Source organism: Notolepis coatsorum (assembly GCF_963971535.1).
Source record: "Notolepis coatsorum genome assembly, contig: SCAFFOLD_212, whole genome shotgun sequence".
NCBI lineage: Eukaryota > Metazoa > Chordata > Actinopteri > Aulopiformes > Paralepididae > Notolepis > Notolepis coatsorum.
In genome coordinates this window covers 1-16,965 of record NW_028172929.1, presented here as the reverse complement: position 1 = coordinate 16,965, position 16,965 = coordinate 1, and the positions used below count along the sequence as shown (strand labels likewise).

Below are 16,965 nucleotides of genomic sequence, written 5' to 3'. Positions count from 1 at the left end.
TGCCACATTCATCATGCAATGTGAGTTGGTTTTTCGTCATCAATCCAGCCGATTCACTTCAGAGGGAGCCCGAGTGGCGTACATGACTAACCTGCTCTCAGGCCGGGCAGCACAGTGGGTTACTGCCTCCTGGGCAATGGGGGCTGATTTCTGTTTTTCCTACCCAGACTTCGTGGCAGAGCTCCGCAGGGTTTTCCACCACCCAGCCCATGGCCAGGACCCAGGAGCTCGGTTGGGCACCTTCCGGCAGGGCAGTAGCGGGGTCACCGCTACGAGTTCAGACTGGCGGCAACAGAGAGCGGGTGGAACGTCCAAGCGCTTCGTCTCACCTTCATGAGGGGGCTCAACGACGCTGTAAGGGACCAGCTCACGACCCGTGAGGAACCGGAGTCCCTCGAGGACCTATTCAGCCTCGCCATTCGCATCGACGGATGCCTCCGGGAGAGAAGGCGTGAGAGAGCCCGACTGGGACCTCCAGAGGTGACTCAGACCTCCCGCACTCGTGACGGTACTGCGGCCCGTCCTGCTTCCACCACGACTGGTGGTCCCTTCCCCTCCCGTTCGGTGCCCGAGGAGGAACCCATGCAGCTGGGACGCTCTCACCTTAGTCCGGCTGAACGAGAGGCCAGGTTCAGTTCCGGCCTTTGCCTCTACTGCGGCCGTGATGGGCACCGTATCTCCAACTGCCCCACCCGGCCTAAAGACCAGGCTCGCCGGGACCCCGGGAGATCCTGGTGAGCCGTTTTTCTCGTTCCCAGAACCGTGCACCACCTAGTCGTCTGATGAGCGTCACCCTGACCTGGGCGGACCAACGGGCGACGGTGGAGGCACTCATCGACTCGGGTGCTGACGAGAGCTTCCTGGATTTCGAGTTTGCTACCCAGGCCAACATTCCGCTAGAGGACCTCGTGAGACCCTTGGAGGTGTTGGACCAACACCGCCTGGCTGACATCACTCAACGCACCGTCCCAGTCCTTCTCACCATTGCTGGTAACCACGTTGAGAGACTCCAGTTTTTCATCACCAGCTCTCCTCTTGTCCCTGTAGTCCTGGGCAGGCCTTGGCTCGCGCTGCATGAGCCCCACATCGCCTGGTCCTCCGGTACCATCAGAGGGTGGAGCTCCGCCTGTCATGCCCAGTGTCTTCAGGCGGCGTCCTGTCCCTCGGCCCGGAGCCCTCTTTGTGAGCCGCCTGCGGACCTCTCAACGATACCCCCCGAGTACCACGACCTCGAGGAGGTTTTCAGTAAGTCCCGGGCTCAGGCCCTTCCGCCTCACCGGCCTTACGACTGTGCCATCGACCTTCGCTCAGGGGCTCCCCTTCCCGGCAGCCGCCTCTACAGTCTGACCGTCCCTGAGAAGGCAGCGATGGATCGTTATATCTCTGAGTCCTTGGAAGCAGGTCTCATTCGGCCTTCCTCCTCCCCTGTGGCGGCCGGTTTCTTCTTTGTTGGGAAGAAGGACGGAGACCTTCGACCCTGCATCGACTATCGCCAGCTCAACGAGATCACCATTAAGAACAAGTACCCTCTTCCTCTCATGAACTCCACCTTTGAACCTCTCACCCAGGCTACCGTCTTTACCAAGCTGGACCTCCGGAGTGCCTACCACCTGGTCCATATCCGAGAGGGCGATGAGTGGAAGACCGCCTTCAAGACTCCCAGGGGCCACTACGAGTACCTGGTAATGCCATTCGGCCTCACCAACGCTCCGGCGGTATTCCAGGCGCTCATGAACGACGTCCTTCGTGACATGCTGGAGGAGTTTGTGGTGGTATACCTAGATGACATCCTCATCTTCTCTAAAACCCTCGAGGAACACATCCAGCATGTCTGACGTGTGCTGGAGCGCCTCCTTCACAATCGGCTCTTCGTCAAGGCAGAGAAGTGCCGTTTTCACTCCGACTCCGTCGAGTACCTGGGCTTCATCGTGGAGAGAGGCTTGACCCGGGCTGACCCTCGAAAGATCCGGGCCGTGGAGGAGTGGCCGGAACCCACCTCTCGGAAGGAGTTACAGAGCTTCCTCGGGTTCGCCAACTTCTACCGAAGATTCATCCGGAACTACAGCCAGGTGGCGGAACCACTGACCAGGCTAACCTCTCCCGCCCTGCCGTTCGACTGGTCCCCAGCGGCGGGTGCTGCGTTCCGCTCCCTCAAGAAGAGGTTCACTACCGCCCCAGTCTTGCTCCATCCAGACCCCAAGAGACAGTTCATCGTAGAGGTGGACGCCTCGGATACCGGACTTGGGGCTATCTTATCTCAGCGGTCGGCAACGGACCAGAAGGTACATCCGTGCACCTTCTACTCACGTCGTTTCCTCCCTGCCGAGAGGAACTACGACATCGGCAATCGGGAGCTGCTGGCGGTTGTGGCTGCCTTGGAGGAGTGGCGTCATTGGCTAGAGGGGGCCGAGGAGCCATTCACCATTTGGACAGACCACAAGAACTTGACGTATATCCGTGCTTCCAAGCGCCTCAATGGCCGGCAGGCAAGATGGGCCAGCTTCCTCAGTCGTTTCAACTTCTCGCTGACGTTTCGCCCTGGTTCCCGCAACACGAAGGCCGACTCCCTGTCCCGGTTACACTCCAAGGGAGCCCCAACCACTGAGGACCCGACTCCCATCCTCCCAGAGGGCAGGGTGGTTGGAGTGGTCACCTTGGGCATCGAGGGGGTGGTAAGGCGTGCCCTACGCTTCCATCGCGCTCCAGGCAAGGTACCGGTTCATCGCCTCTTCGTCCCCGACTCAGTCTGGTCCCGGGTCCTCCAGTGGGGCCATACCAGCCGGTTCGCCTGCCACCCAGGCGTTCATCGCACGTTCTCCTTCCTGGCTCGGCGATTCTGGTGGCCCACCATGAGGAACAACATCAAGGAGTTCGTACTGGCCTGCGCAGTCTGCGCCCGCAGCAAGGCCTCCCACCAGGCGCCCTCCGGGCTTTTGCAGCCGCTTCCCATTCCGAGCCGCCCTTGGTCCCATGTGGCGTTGGACTTCGTCACGGGACTTCCTTCTTCCCAGGGGAACACGTGCCTGCTGACCGTAGTGGATCGGTTCAGCAAGGGGGTTCACCTCGTGGCTCTTCCCAAGCTTCCCTCGGCGGCCGAGACGGCGGACCTCCTGACACGCCACGTGTTCCGCCTCCATGGGTTTCCCCAGGACGTCGTCTCGGACCGGGGGCCCCAGTTCACTTCCCAGGTATGGCGGGCTTTCTGCAAGGGATTGGGGGCAACGGTCAGTCTTTCCTCTGGTTATCATCCCCAGACTAACGGACAAACGGAGAGGATGAACCAGAGCGTGGAGTCTGCTCTTCAGTGTGTGGCTGCCGAGAAGCCTGCTTCTTTGAGCCGTTTCCTTCCCTGGATCGAGTACTCCATCAACTCCATGGTCAGTTCCGCCACCGGCCTCTCACCTTTTGAAGTGTCCCTGGGCTACCAACCCCCTCTTTTCCCTGCACAGGAGTCGGAAGTGGCAGTTCCCTCCGTACAGGAGCATCTCGACCGGTGCCGTCGGGTCTGGGAGATCGCCAGGACTGCGCTGCTCCGGTCATCGGAGCGCGCCAGTCGTGGGGCCGATCGGCGCCGGGTCCCTGCGCCGACGTACCACCCTGGGCAGAGGGTGTGGCTGTCCGCAAAGGACCTTCCGCTTCGGTCCTCGGCCAAGAAGCTCAACCCCCGGTTCGTCGGTCCTTTTGAGGTTCTGAAGGTGCTCAGTCCGGCGGCGGTGAGTCTTAAGCTTCCTGCGTCCATGCGCATTCACCCCGTTTTCCATGTGTCCCGGGTTAAGCCTGTCTCTCTCAGTCCCCTGATGCCTCCTGCTCCGGACCCGCCTCCTCCCGAGATGGTGGACGGACACCCCCAGTGGCAGGTCCGCCGGTTGATGGGCATTCGACGGCGGGGTCGGGGGTTCCAGTACCTGGTGGACTGGGAGGGATACGGCCCGGAGGAACGGAGCTGGGTCTCCCGCCAGCTCATCATGGACCCCGGCCTGATCACCGACGTCCATCGTGCCCACCCGAACGAGCCGGGTCGGGCTGGTCACCGGGTGGCTCCCGTGGAGGGGGGGGGTACTGTGAGGATTGGTTCATTCCCCGCCACACGCTCCGCTCCTTTAAGGTACTGTGTTGATTGGTGCATTCCCCGCCACACGCTCCGCTCCTTTAAGGTACTGTGTTGATTGGTGCATTCCCCGCCACACGCTTTTGGAGCAAGTATCAATTCCAGCACGCACCTGTCATAGTTTTTGATTAGCGCCCCAGAGGCTTTTTATACTGGGACTTCCCTTCAATCGATGTCGGGTCGTTTTGAATACTTCTGTTTCTGCCTGTTGTTCCCCGTTGCTGTGCCTCGTCTACTCTCCCTCCAGGACATCTGTGGATTGCCGCTGGTGAAGACCTTGTCCCCCCGTTTTGAGCTGCGCCTCGTTTACCCGCTTTACTCTTGCGCTTTGGTGAGTTTGAACCAAACCCCTTTTTGGACTATTCTGTTTTGTGTGTTTTGAAGAACACTGAAGAGTTCTATTTTTGCTTACACTTGACTCAGCTAAGTTGTGTGTTAAAGGAGACACTGAAGATTATCATTTTGCTTGCACTGGACTCAGCTGGGGTGTGTGTTTAGAAGAGACACTGAAGATTATCGTTTTTGTTTTGCACTGACCCTCAGCTAAATTGTGTGTTGTGGTGAACACTGAAGATATCGTTTTGTTTGTTCTGGACTCAGCTAAGGGAGGAGGAGACCGCACTGCCTCTGTGTGATGTGGACTGTTATTGATCTCTCTCTCTCTCTTTTCCACCTCGAGTTGAAGCTGGGAGTATCTGCAGAGCCGCTTCGGCGTCAACACCGTTTCCCCACCTCGAACACCAAGAGGATCTGCAGAGCCGCAGATAACTCTGCTGAAGGCAGTCTCCCATTGTTTCAAGATTGTTACTTGCTCCTTTTTGACTCTGAAAATAAATACGCCCTAGTATTTGGCTAACTCTGAACTACCTGTCTGTGCCGTGCGTTTGAGGTCAGTTTCAAACCCTAACAGTTTACCTGCATATATATAATTGTCTCCACCAGTGACTGTCTAGTTGCATATATATCTGTTCCCACTGGAGGGCGATCTAGGCGGAGCCACCCAGGTACTCTACCTTATGGCGAGTATAAAAGCAAAGGTATCCACCCATTTCGTTCTCTCCCCCAATGTCTCTCAGTGAGAGAAGACTTGTGTTACTGCTGCTTACCATGTGAATAAAAGAAGTCACGCCAGTTCAGGCTCAAGATAGAAACCATGCCTCTTGACCACATTATTGTCGCCCTATAGTTGAATTCTGTTAACACCTTTTTCTGTCGGCGAGCCTGTTTTTGAGTTTTTGACCCTCGGACTGAATCACAACCATTCTTTTGCTTTTCCCCTCTGGATTCTGCCCTGAATTCAATAAATACTTGTATTGATTGATATTGCTCTTGTGTAGACAGTCGAATTTGTTTGTATTTGAACCGTGGCGAGCCTGAACACCACCAGGTTCGTCACAAAAGTACAACTGAAGGCTAAATATTGGGTCCTCCTCCAATGGCCCCTGGAAGTAGGGTTAGGCTATTCACTAAAAACACGATGCAGGTGCAGATAACGCTCTGTGCATTTGCTTGAAAAGTGAGACAGAGGTGCATTTGATTTGTATCACAGGCCAGTTGAATTGCAGCCAGGAGAGGCAGTGGGCCAAAATGAATTGATAAGTGAATTCAGTCTAGGGGCCGGATAAAAATGCCAGGCGGGCTGCATTTGGCCCGCGGGCCTTGAGTTTGACACATGTGGTCACTTAAGACATTTTAGTTTAGAAATATTGAGCCATGAACATGGAATCCTTTGTCCCAAATGGATTTACATAACAATTAGCTGCAACCAAACAATAGGACTGGCCCTGGGCCATATTCCATGACTGCTTACACACAGCAGTGCCGGATGGATGAAAGCATTTCACTAGGCGAAGGCTACCGGATGCACAGATAGCTGGCGTTGGATGGTTTCATCCAGACTGTCCCTGAAGACCAAACCAAGATGTCATTGTTCTCAACAAACAGTTCAGATGGTCTTGTCTGGAAAACACTGAGGTGGAACCCTTCACACAGAAAACAGACGAGGTGATGTTATACCAACCTGTTCTCCCTCCAGGTACTGCTGCTCCTCTCTAGCCTGGTCCAACTCCACCTCCTTCCTCCTCAGCTCCTCCTGCATACTCAGGAGTTGCTAGGGAGGACACATGGGCACGCACACACACACACACACACACACACACACACACACACACACACACACACACACACACACACACACACACACACACACACACACACACACACACACACACACACACACACACACACACACACACACACACACACACAGTTATACAGTGAACAGTGAACCATCAGCAGTGTAGGTCGGTAATCTCAATGAAAAACGTCTGAGGCTAAACCAGAGGCGACACCAGTACGACGTTCTCTTTTAGAAGGAGACAAAGCAACACATTTACACGGCCCCAGCGGGAGCGCGGCCCTCTGCGGTTATATCATGCGTCAGGTTGCATCGCAGGAGACGGATAAATCAAGACGGAAGACTGCGGGTGACTAAGCACTCTGTGGCAATGGCAAAAATTAACTAGTGCATTGTGGGGTAGCTTCCTGGATTGTGTTGGAAACCAAACTGTAGCCTACTGTGGGAGAGTTCTGAGTCAGCACTGCAAGTCGGGCGTGTGTCTGAGCAATGCGAGTGTGTTTCAGTGTGTGTGCACTGTGCATGTGTGTGTGTGTGTGTGTGTGTGTGTGTGTGTGTGTATATAACTGTGTGTGTGTGGGGGGGGGGGGTTGTGTGTGTGCAGTCTGCATTTATGGTACCCTGAAAGCAATCACCCACAACGTGTCTTGCACCCTGATTCACAACAACATCTAGAATCTGTTGCACATAATTGTGAAAGGCTGTTGTGCATATAAAAGAGAAAGAGAGGGCCGAGGCATACTACCTAGACATGATGGTGTTGTTGTACAAACATTCAGGAGTGAATGAGTGGTTCCACCTGAGTGGTTCACTATTATTTGTGATGGAACAAGAATCAGCAGTTGGTGGTGCAGGTCTGAGGCCTTGGATATGACTGTAGGCTTATGATTCTGCTATTTGACAGCCTTGGTGGAGGAGACTTCTGTACCTACTGTCCTCAAAAGCATGTTGAACCGCAGTTCTCACAGGGGAAGCATCACTGCTACTGTATTTGTACTGTTTGTGACAAATAAAACCTGAACCTGAATCCTATATACTATCTTGTGTGATATACGATCTGTGGATTCAAATATAAGTATTTACAAAAATGTGTGTGCGTGAGTGCATTTTGGAGTGCATCCTCGAGTTTGTTTATAGATCGAAAGGCCATGAGAAATGTTTTGACTCCGGGCTTGTCTGGTGCTGCAGGCAACGAGAGAGCGAGCGCAGAGCAACATCATTTGTACACACAGGCACACGTTGACTGAAAACAACACTGCCACCCATCTCGTGCTCAACTTTCATAGTTCAATCTGCCACAGAGACAAAAGACCTCTTGGACACTCGGTTCTATTCATAGACTAGAATAAGCCTAAGGCGTAGATGGATGCACAGCCCATGTGGTGAGGAAGGCCCAGAGAATACTAAATGTCAGAGGGCCGTCACTAAGCTATCAACTACAGGCGACAGGGATACTCTGGGGAAGGGAACCAGTTGTTTTTCACTCCAAGCTCCAGTTCCAACCCTAAGACAAACGTGGGTCATTTCCATGACCTAGAATATAATATAGGGTTGTCGGCATTGGTAAATTGTGGGGAGCACTTTGAGTCTAGAGTCTAGAGAAATGAGCTACAGTATATACCGTAATTCCTCTAATAGTAACCGGGTCTCAAATACAAGCCGGGTCTCTATTAATGGCCGGGTGCGCTCTTGAGCTAAGCAATTATAAGCCGGCCTCCTAATACAAGCCGGGTTACTAATATACTGAGCTGCATACTGAGCTAGTTACTTGATTTCACTTTGAAAATGTTGAAATGACCAGTGACCACCTGTAATTGCACTGTTTACTATTTCATACAGTACTTGGTTTCAATAAATGAACCCAGTACATTTTACTGGGTTCAAACTGACACAAAATGTTGATTTATTCATTATGATCCGTTTGAAAATTTGAAATATAGGCCTCCCTCTTAGACAGGCCTCCTCCTAATACAAGCCTGGTACCCGCTACAGTTGAAACAAATACAAGCCGGGGTTACTATTAGAGGAATTACGGTAAATGCAAGTAGGATATTTTGTGACATGTGTCTGTTTGCTGGAATCAGTCAAATAAAAAAGGGATTGACAATGAAGATGCTTAGAAAAGTAGAAAAGAGATAAGGCGTTTTAGACATGTATCAGTATTGACGTCGGGACACAGGTTCTGTACCGTTCTCCCCCATGCGGATCTTCTTACAGGGGCTTTCATCCGAGTCGTCATCTGACATCTCCATCTCCTCCTCCCGACGAATCCCCATCAGCTCCTCGCTGTGGGCGTTCCTCAGCTCCTGTGACATCACAACCCACGAGACATACAGTACAAGGACCCCTCAGCACCTCAGTACTGGCCCCCTACAGATGCCTGTATAGAAAGGGATTTTACACTAGGCTGCGTCGGTGCCTGGTTTACCACACTTTGGTGCATCACTCCCAACTGCTCCTACAGTGAGTGCTGCTGTTGTGTTATTGCAATTTCCAGTTTGGAGAGAGGTAGTCGAGCATAGAAATCACTCTGCTCTGATTGTCCCTGAGCCCTGAGCCTGACATTGAGGAGCCCTACCCACAGCCGTAAAATAATGTGAAGCCCTACCCTCCTTCAAAACCGCTCTCAAAGAGCACCTATGGGTGGCTGCAATTCCCCCTCAAATGTATATATTTTCTTTTATGATCTTTGTTTATTAAACAGTACTGTATATATTTATTTATTTATTTATGTCATGTATGTCATAGATGTCACGATGAATTGAAAATGGGGGACCCTGATCTAAACAAGACGAAAGTCTTTTTCTGGTCTGCATCCCCTTATCAATTGTTTGTATTGAGCCGTACTGTATTGTACCCATTCTGCAATATGTGAATAAAGTTTTCAATTAATCAATCAAAACTGCTCTTGTAACATGGAAGGATCATTTTGACGATAGCTCAAATAGAGTCATACTTTATTTTGACTTTTTTTTATTCTTTTTAATTACCAATGGCAGTTTTCATAACTGATATATAACTAAAACAATTTTAAATACTGTCCATTTACCCAGAAGCTTTGCTCAAACGGTCAATCCCATCCCTGGCACCACTGCTTCAAAAAATACTCAATGTCATTGCCTTAATCTCCCAGCTCTGCAGTCTCCCCCAGTTGCTCCGATAAAGTTAATATGCTTAGAGACGCTCCAGTCAGGAGAGCTTTGTTATCAGTGAACCGAGTTGTGTAACATGTTGCTGTGCTGTGCTGTTGCTGTGGCGAGGAGCCTGAGCCTGCCTGACAGCATTATCTCTCATCAATTCCTCAGAAGCCTGCGGGATAATCAGATCTCTCTATGGCAGCCGCACTCATTATCGCCTCATATCAATACTGTGATTTCACACCACATTTCATAGAGGAAAATAATGCTCTTTCTGGCACAGGAAAAGATGCAGCACGGTTTCATACAATTAGCATAATAAACGCACAGGCTATAGAGTTGCAGCTACGTGTCGACTTACCAAGCATGCTTTAATAGGAGGGGGTTCACAGTCAGTGTAGCATGCTGGAGACAATTTGACATATCTCAAGCTCCACCCTCTTTTCTTGATCCTCCAGTCACACCCATTGTTTCCCCCGAGGGAAGCAACAGTTGTGATTGGGAAATCAAGAAAAGAGGGTGGGGCTTGAGATAGGTCAATTTGACCTCAAATGTACTGTGAGCCAATCATTCTCTTACCTCTTTCTTTTTGCACTGAAAATGTTAAACGCTGTGATTTCCTCCTTACTGACTCGACTGAGCTGATGAAGGTATGGTGATAACTAGTGTGGTTATATGGTTTGATTTATTGTGGCCCCCACAGGCAGACAAAAATCAGCGTCGCTTGAATGAGGGCAGCAAAAAAAATGACATTTGTTGGGTGTGCTGCCTCTTTTAGAATCAGCACACCATCTGTGATCAAATTGAGAACAGACACATTTCTCCCCTCCTTTTCCTGAGAATTCCACTGTTCCGACTTGTTATCTAGATTTGACTCCGGATTAATAATTTATCAGAGCCTTAACCCTGGAAACCGGGGTTGCCATGGCAGCGCCTCACACTCTCGATGAGGATCTTGCGTTTACACACCAGGGACAGAGGGAGCACTCAAGAGAGCGGGAGGGAGAGAGGAAGGGAAGTGTGCAGACTCTGAAGATCAGAAGCCAGTTGCTTCCTGTCTGTCTGTCCGTCTGTCTGTCTGTGAGGGCATCCCCGCAGGACTGTCTCAGGACTCCAAAAGAATTACAACCAAAGAAACTAAAGAGGTGGGGTTTGGGGGGAGGGAGGGGGGAAGGGGAGGGATTAAAAAGAAGGGAGATAGTTATACCAACCTCGCACTGCTTGCGCCAAATGTCTATGTTCTTGCGCTGTGCTTTTGAGAAATGGTCCCATGCCTTTTGCCTGGAGGCTGCGGTGAAAACGGCGTTGATCTGCTCGACTTTGAGGGTGAACAGGAAGGAGGAGGGGAGGAGGGGAGGGGGGGGGGGGGGGGGGGGGGGGTCAAGACAAAACAAGCCGTTTATGTAGAGCTCGGTACCATCGACTGATGCTTATACACCGGACTGTGGAGAGACCAGGAGCGCACCGGGACAAGGAGGCCGGGAGATCATGGTGACGGGGACGGGATGCGGTTTGTAGAGATTTTCAGAGAGGGTTGCGAATTAAATAGATGTCTGTGAGAAGATGTTCATCAATTGTCCTTTTTTCATTTCCATTAAATGGTGTATAGAGGTGATATAGCAATTAAATTGCAAAATTATAACAATTTGTCTTTCAGTAGTATTGATTGTCTGAAATCAACTATTAAATGTCACATCTGAGCCTCGATTTATAATTTACCGCCCACTGTAGACGTTGCAAGTGCAACAGCTACAAATAGCAGAATCCAATTGAACTACCTGCATGGCAACAGAATAGTGAAATAGAGATGGCTGGATACAGAGTTTTAAGTGGTACTTCTCTATGGTAGAATATCTTACTTTCTATGTAACTATGCCAACCTCTTCAGGAGCAATCAGCCTCTATCATTAACTGTCACTAGCTACATTAACCCTTGTGTGGTGTTCACGTTTTCACCTCACTCACTCTCAATTACAAGCAATATAGACAGCATATATATGGTTCATATTTACCATTTACCTCTGCTAAATCACATTTATCAAGTCCTATTTGTTTTGTGTGATAAAATGTGTGTGTAAAAAAAAAAGGAAATACATTATAATCAAGACATGAATGGTAAATATGTCAGTAAATATGAATGAAACAAGGTGGGGGCAGACAGTGCAGTGTTCTTTTTTGTAAAGTCTTTATCATATTTACTTGTTATCACCTACAATTTCCACACTTTCAGGTCCAGTGGACCAGAACACCATGTATGTAAATGTGTAGGGGGCGTACAGTGTGCGCTCAATGAAAATGTGTTATTCTATGCTCTTCACAGATAATGAGCCAAGGCCAAGGAGTCTCAGGCAAAAAAAATTATTGTATCATTTCTCTTTCATTGAAAACCTGAAAACCATTGAAAACCCGAACACCACACAAGGGTTAAGGCATTTGTTCCCATTCCACAGGACATTAGGAGCGAGCAGCCTCTGACATTACTGTAACTGTCACTACCTGCTTTAAGGCATTTTGCTCCCAGTTTGCAGACAGGAAAAATACGAATAGGAAAAGTAAGACACGGAGCAAAATAAAATGACCTTGGTCAGCTTTGCCATAATTTGCGATGTACCCGGTATTATAAATAGATTTTCAAAACAAAAGTAAGTGACTTGACTGCAGGTTTCTGCAGCGGCCAGTATAGGTAGGTGTTTGGCTGTTCATAACTCCTATAGAGGTATGTATGTTCAAAATGTAGACATGTTACCACAGTGAAATACCACACATTCAGGATTTATTTTAAGTATATCCTATTGATGACTAACCAAGCCCCTTCTTAGGACGCCTATAAAGTTTTCACATCAGATTTTTGTCGACAAAAGAAATGGCACAAGCCTCCTCTTAGCATTTGTTCGTTCGCAATGCTAGTGCACCTCAATGGTGGTATCAAGCCATTACTGTTTGAAAGGATGTGATTTTATGTTATGTGATTTTCAGAAAAATGGGTTCATAACCCATGGATGTGACATGTGATCACATTTTCCGACAACAGCGCCTGGACAAGCCTCGTAGAGGTGGAAGTGTGCCGACACCCTCAGCGGCGCCTGTACTCCCCCATGAAGCTGAATCATTCAAGAGTAGACAATACCATTCTAACCTACCGCATCAGCATACACAGACCAAGTAGGGAGGGTGGTGAACATGTGTAGCAAAATGACCAGCGCTGAAATACCCAGGTTAGTAATCAATATGATATAGGTTTATAAATATCCTGAAACGCCTCACTAAAGCCACACCAACTTGCATAGAGAATCACATGTGTTTGGGAAATGGATTGAAACAAATCGGACTAGATGGTGTCGTGTGTCCGGACCTGGGCTCTCCAGTATTCTACAGTACTTACAGCTCATGACCTGCAGATTCTGTTCCTTCTGGACTGACAAAGGCAACATTCATCTACAACGGATGGTTATTTTTGCACTACAGTGCCCATGGTGTTGTAATGTCAGCCATGATCCACTGACTGCTTGTACTATTTGGTTTAAAGTACGACTAATCCTATTGTACTCATTATTTTGTATTGTAAATGATCATTAGGGCTGTATCCTATTGTATTGTTAATGATCATTGGGGCTGTATCCTATTGTATTGTTAATGATCAATGGGGCTGTATCCTCCACTAAAGAAATTCGTAGTTGACTAATAGTCATAGGGCTTGGTCGACTAATGGATTAATTAATTTCATAGACAAATCTGTAAAATAAAAAAAAAGAAGGACCTCTCTAAATCTAGTCTTTACCAGAGATGTGCTTTTTTTAAGGACATAATCCAATTCAGCATGGAGAGCATAAACATCAACTAACAACATTTTGGTTGACTAAGACCAAACCAGCCAATGAATCGACTAAGGGGACAGCCCTTATGATCATTCTATTTTTGTGTATATGATAATTATGAAATCTAAAAATGTTAAAACCATGTGTTAATCTGTTATAGTAAAATGTTGCCTTTATAGTATTGCTCTGTTCTGATTGCTTAGAGACATAATATTCATTGTCAATAAAACAGAAAGTGTTCTGGCGGCGTCCTCTCTTTTTATTGGCCACGCCTGAACTCATATTATGAACATAAAACATAATCCCCCTCCAGTGACTGTACTCATAATTATAGACTTTGCCTCATGGAGCTATGGAATTAACATGATACATTTGTAAGAATTCAAAACCAAACACAGCTTTTAGGGGGGGGGGGGATACAAAAGAAACAACAATAATAATAATAATAATAATAATAATAATAATAATAATAATAATAATAATAATAATAATAATAATAATAATAATAATAATAATAATAATAATAATAATAATAATAATAATAATAATAATAATAATAATAATAATAATAATAATAATAATAATAATAATAATAATAATAATAATAATAATAATAATAACAATAATAATAATCATCTGTTGTTAATATCAAAATCATGCATGGCTGTGTCGTGGGTTGCTCTGAGAGAAGAATAGAGAGAGCGAAAGAGAGAGAGAGAGAGAGAGAGAGAGAGAGAGGTGTGGGTTTGAGTTGCCTACCTCACTGGTAAGATCCCCTGTTCCTTTGCATCAGATTGCCCCAGACCATCAGCTCCTCAGGGGAACAGTGCAGAGTACTTACCCAGCTAGAGCCCTCTTGCCCTGGGCTCCAGCCACTGCCGCTCTTCCTTACACAACTACAGGCTGGCTGAGGGTCCTCTCTACTGGCATGTGTGTGCTCTGTGTATGTGTAAAGGTAAAGACTGAGTGTCTGAATTATATATTGAATTTCCGTGGGATCAAATGGTACAAATAAAGAGCTTTTTATAGCCTTGTAGCAGTTAGCTTTGACTACATATTTTATCTTTTATATTTCCCATACTATACATGTTTTATCTCTGTTAGCACAGACTGCCCCTCCCCTGACACACACATGGAATGTGGAGTGTACTGAGCGAGTGGAGCAAGACCTAGTTTGTCTAAACTCTAGACAAAATCTAGTTAAAGGTTTAAATTGAAGGTGAGACCAAATAAACTAAAAACTTCAAAAGGAAGAAATCACTCTGTCTGCCTAGAGCTAGAGTGCATGCGTTAAACAAATAGCAACAGATGTTTATATCTTCACTCCCATGGGGCACCTCAGCAGTGAGGTCACTGGTCGATTCGGGTGTGGGACGCAATCCCTCCCAGAGAGCGGTCGGGGATCAACAAAGAAGCAGACACCGTCTCCTCCTCCTAGGGGGGGGGCTGGAACCAGACAGCGTGTAGTTGTTGATATCCCCCCACCCCACCCCACCCCAGAACGTCTGCACCAAAAGGTGGCATGCGGTCACATTGCGGCTCCTCTTTTCGATACCTCAGTCAACTGACCTAATCGCTGCCAGGAAGCGAGGGGAGAATAATGGAGCTGATCACAAGACGGATGGAAGCGCGTTGTCATGGAGACTGGGCTAAGGACCGTGCCGAGTAAATGACTTCAGATGGAGACGGGGCATAAAGACGTGCACAGAGAAATTACTTCACACGGTCCCCGCGCCGCCACACACCATGACTGCACCAAGTGTTCTGTCATGTGTTTATCATAATATTCTGGTCTGATAAAGATGCAAACGCACCTTATTAGCCTGGGGTTCTCCTCAGCCCTCGGCTATGTTTCCATGTACTGTATATTTAATTCATTTGATTTTTTTTAACAGTATTTAATTTTTTATAATAAACTCAGCCCAGGGCAATGTTCTAGAATTCTCCCCCAAAGCTCAAGTCAAGAAATGTCGGTTAGTCCGAAAGCCCAGTTGGCCTACTGATTTTCAAAAAAGGTTGTAGAATGTAGCTAGTCCTATGCAGATAGCCTGTGATGATGTGCACTGGTGGGTGTGGCAGCTTGTCCTACGCTGATAGCCTGTGATGATGTAGACTGATGTGAGACGGTGTAACTTCCTCGGACACTTCCATCAGTCAGTGTGGCCTCTGGCAGTAAAATATTGTGCTCTGACCCTGAGTAATGGCCAAGTTATATACAGTAAAATATGAATGTATCAGTATAGCTAGTCGTTGCCTGACAGTATTGATGTATAATAGTGTCCTTGTAACTGCTCCTCTAAGGATATTTATGTCATGTATAAATTGATTAACAGTAAAGTCTCAGTATGCCAGTAGGAGTTACCTGTTTGGTAAAGCAGTCCTACACTGATTCAGGAAGGCGAGGGAACGTACCTTATAGTGTCAGTTCTGTGTCTGCATATTCACCAGTAGCTGTCAAGTGTCAAACCATGCGCTTTAAAGTACAATCTGTAATGTTGTCAAATAGTGACCTCTAGGCAAAAGAGTCCCTCTTGGTGTTGTGCTTTGTTTATGTTTTTGTCTGATGTGTGGGTTGGATTTCAGTGGATATAGGGAGGGGTCACTAATGCTGGCCACACCTCTGCCAAGACAGGTCTGGAGAAATGCACAGTATAATAAGTAACTATTATACCCACCTGTCAGACTAAAACAAAAAAAATAAACAAAGTACAATACCAATCTTTTGCCTAGAGGTCGCTGTTTGATGGCATTACAGTTTGGACCTTTAACATCTCCTTACACTGCATCAGTATGGACAGTAGGGCGTTCTTGAAGGCCTCTTTGGCAAGCTCCATCTCCTCCTCGTGCTGGGCCTTCTCACTCATCAGCCGACGCACGTGGCTATTGGCCGACTGGATCATGGAGTAGAAGTGATTGGCTGTCCGGCGGTTGACTCGCCCCGGTCCACCCATGTGAAAAGCACCGCTGTGGCCTCGCTGAAATTATGGTCATCTGAGAGGAAGGGGTGACAGAGTGAGTATAAGATGCCTGAGCATCTAAGAGCATTGTTTGCATGGTTTGACATCATGGTAGTAAAAACATATATAAATACACACAATAGGTATTTTCAGAGAATGGCAAGCAATACAGTTACGGCACCTCATAAAGCTGTTCAGCAGTCTCAAGGATTTCCCAAAAGGAAACCGAAATCAGTCTCTTGGGCCACCCGCTCGCCACGGTAATATTCACCCTTTTTGAATTTCAACAATTCAACCGAAACCACTAGCCGCGTGCAGAATACCTCCCCCACAGCGGCCCCCTCCACCCAATGCATTCTCCATTTGAATAATAATTGAACGGCGACACGGAGCTGTGGACGATTGCGACACCGAGTGAATTAGAAATCGTTTAATGAACCCAATACCCACTGTAATGTGGAAAAAAGACTCCCCCTTCACTCCTCCCCCTTCACAGATACAGCCCTATTCATGGGAGGCTGAAGATTACAGTCACATTACAGCAGACACAATGAACCCTGGCGGAACAGCGACAACTCACGGAATAATGGACGTTTATTTCCCCAGCCTTTTGAGAAGAAGAATTCATTCAAATAGAGGTTTTCATGAGAAAAGTGTTTGTTTACGTTCAGTATCACTGGGTGGATAGTCTGTGAATGGCCAGGCACTGTTATGAGAGAATTGATTTTCACACACGCACGCACACACACACACACACACCACACACACACACACACACACACACACCACACACACACACACACCACACACA

At 47.9% G+C, this 16,965-nt stretch overlaps 1 pseudogene across 1 annotated transcript in view; it reads right to left on the bottom strand.

Annotated features, from left to right (window-relative positions):
• The window catches only part of LOC311247930 (ecto-NOX disulfide-thiol exchanger 1-like), an 86,293-nt pseudogene extending 70,105 nt beyond the window's left edge, over positions 1-16,188 (bottom strand). Inside the window, exons 1-4 of the transcript XR_014621020.1 lie at positions 15,977-16,188; positions 10,594-10,700; positions 8,423-8,551; positions 6,129-6,218 (exon numbers count right to left, since the gene is read on the bottom strand). The product of XR_014621020.1 is annotated as an ecto-NOX disulfide-thiol exchanger 1-like (transcript). The remainder of the gene's footprint in view (positions 1-6,128; positions 6,219-8,422; positions 8,552-10,593; positions 10,701-15,976) is intronic.
• Positions 16,189-16,965: the final 777 nt, after the last annotated feature.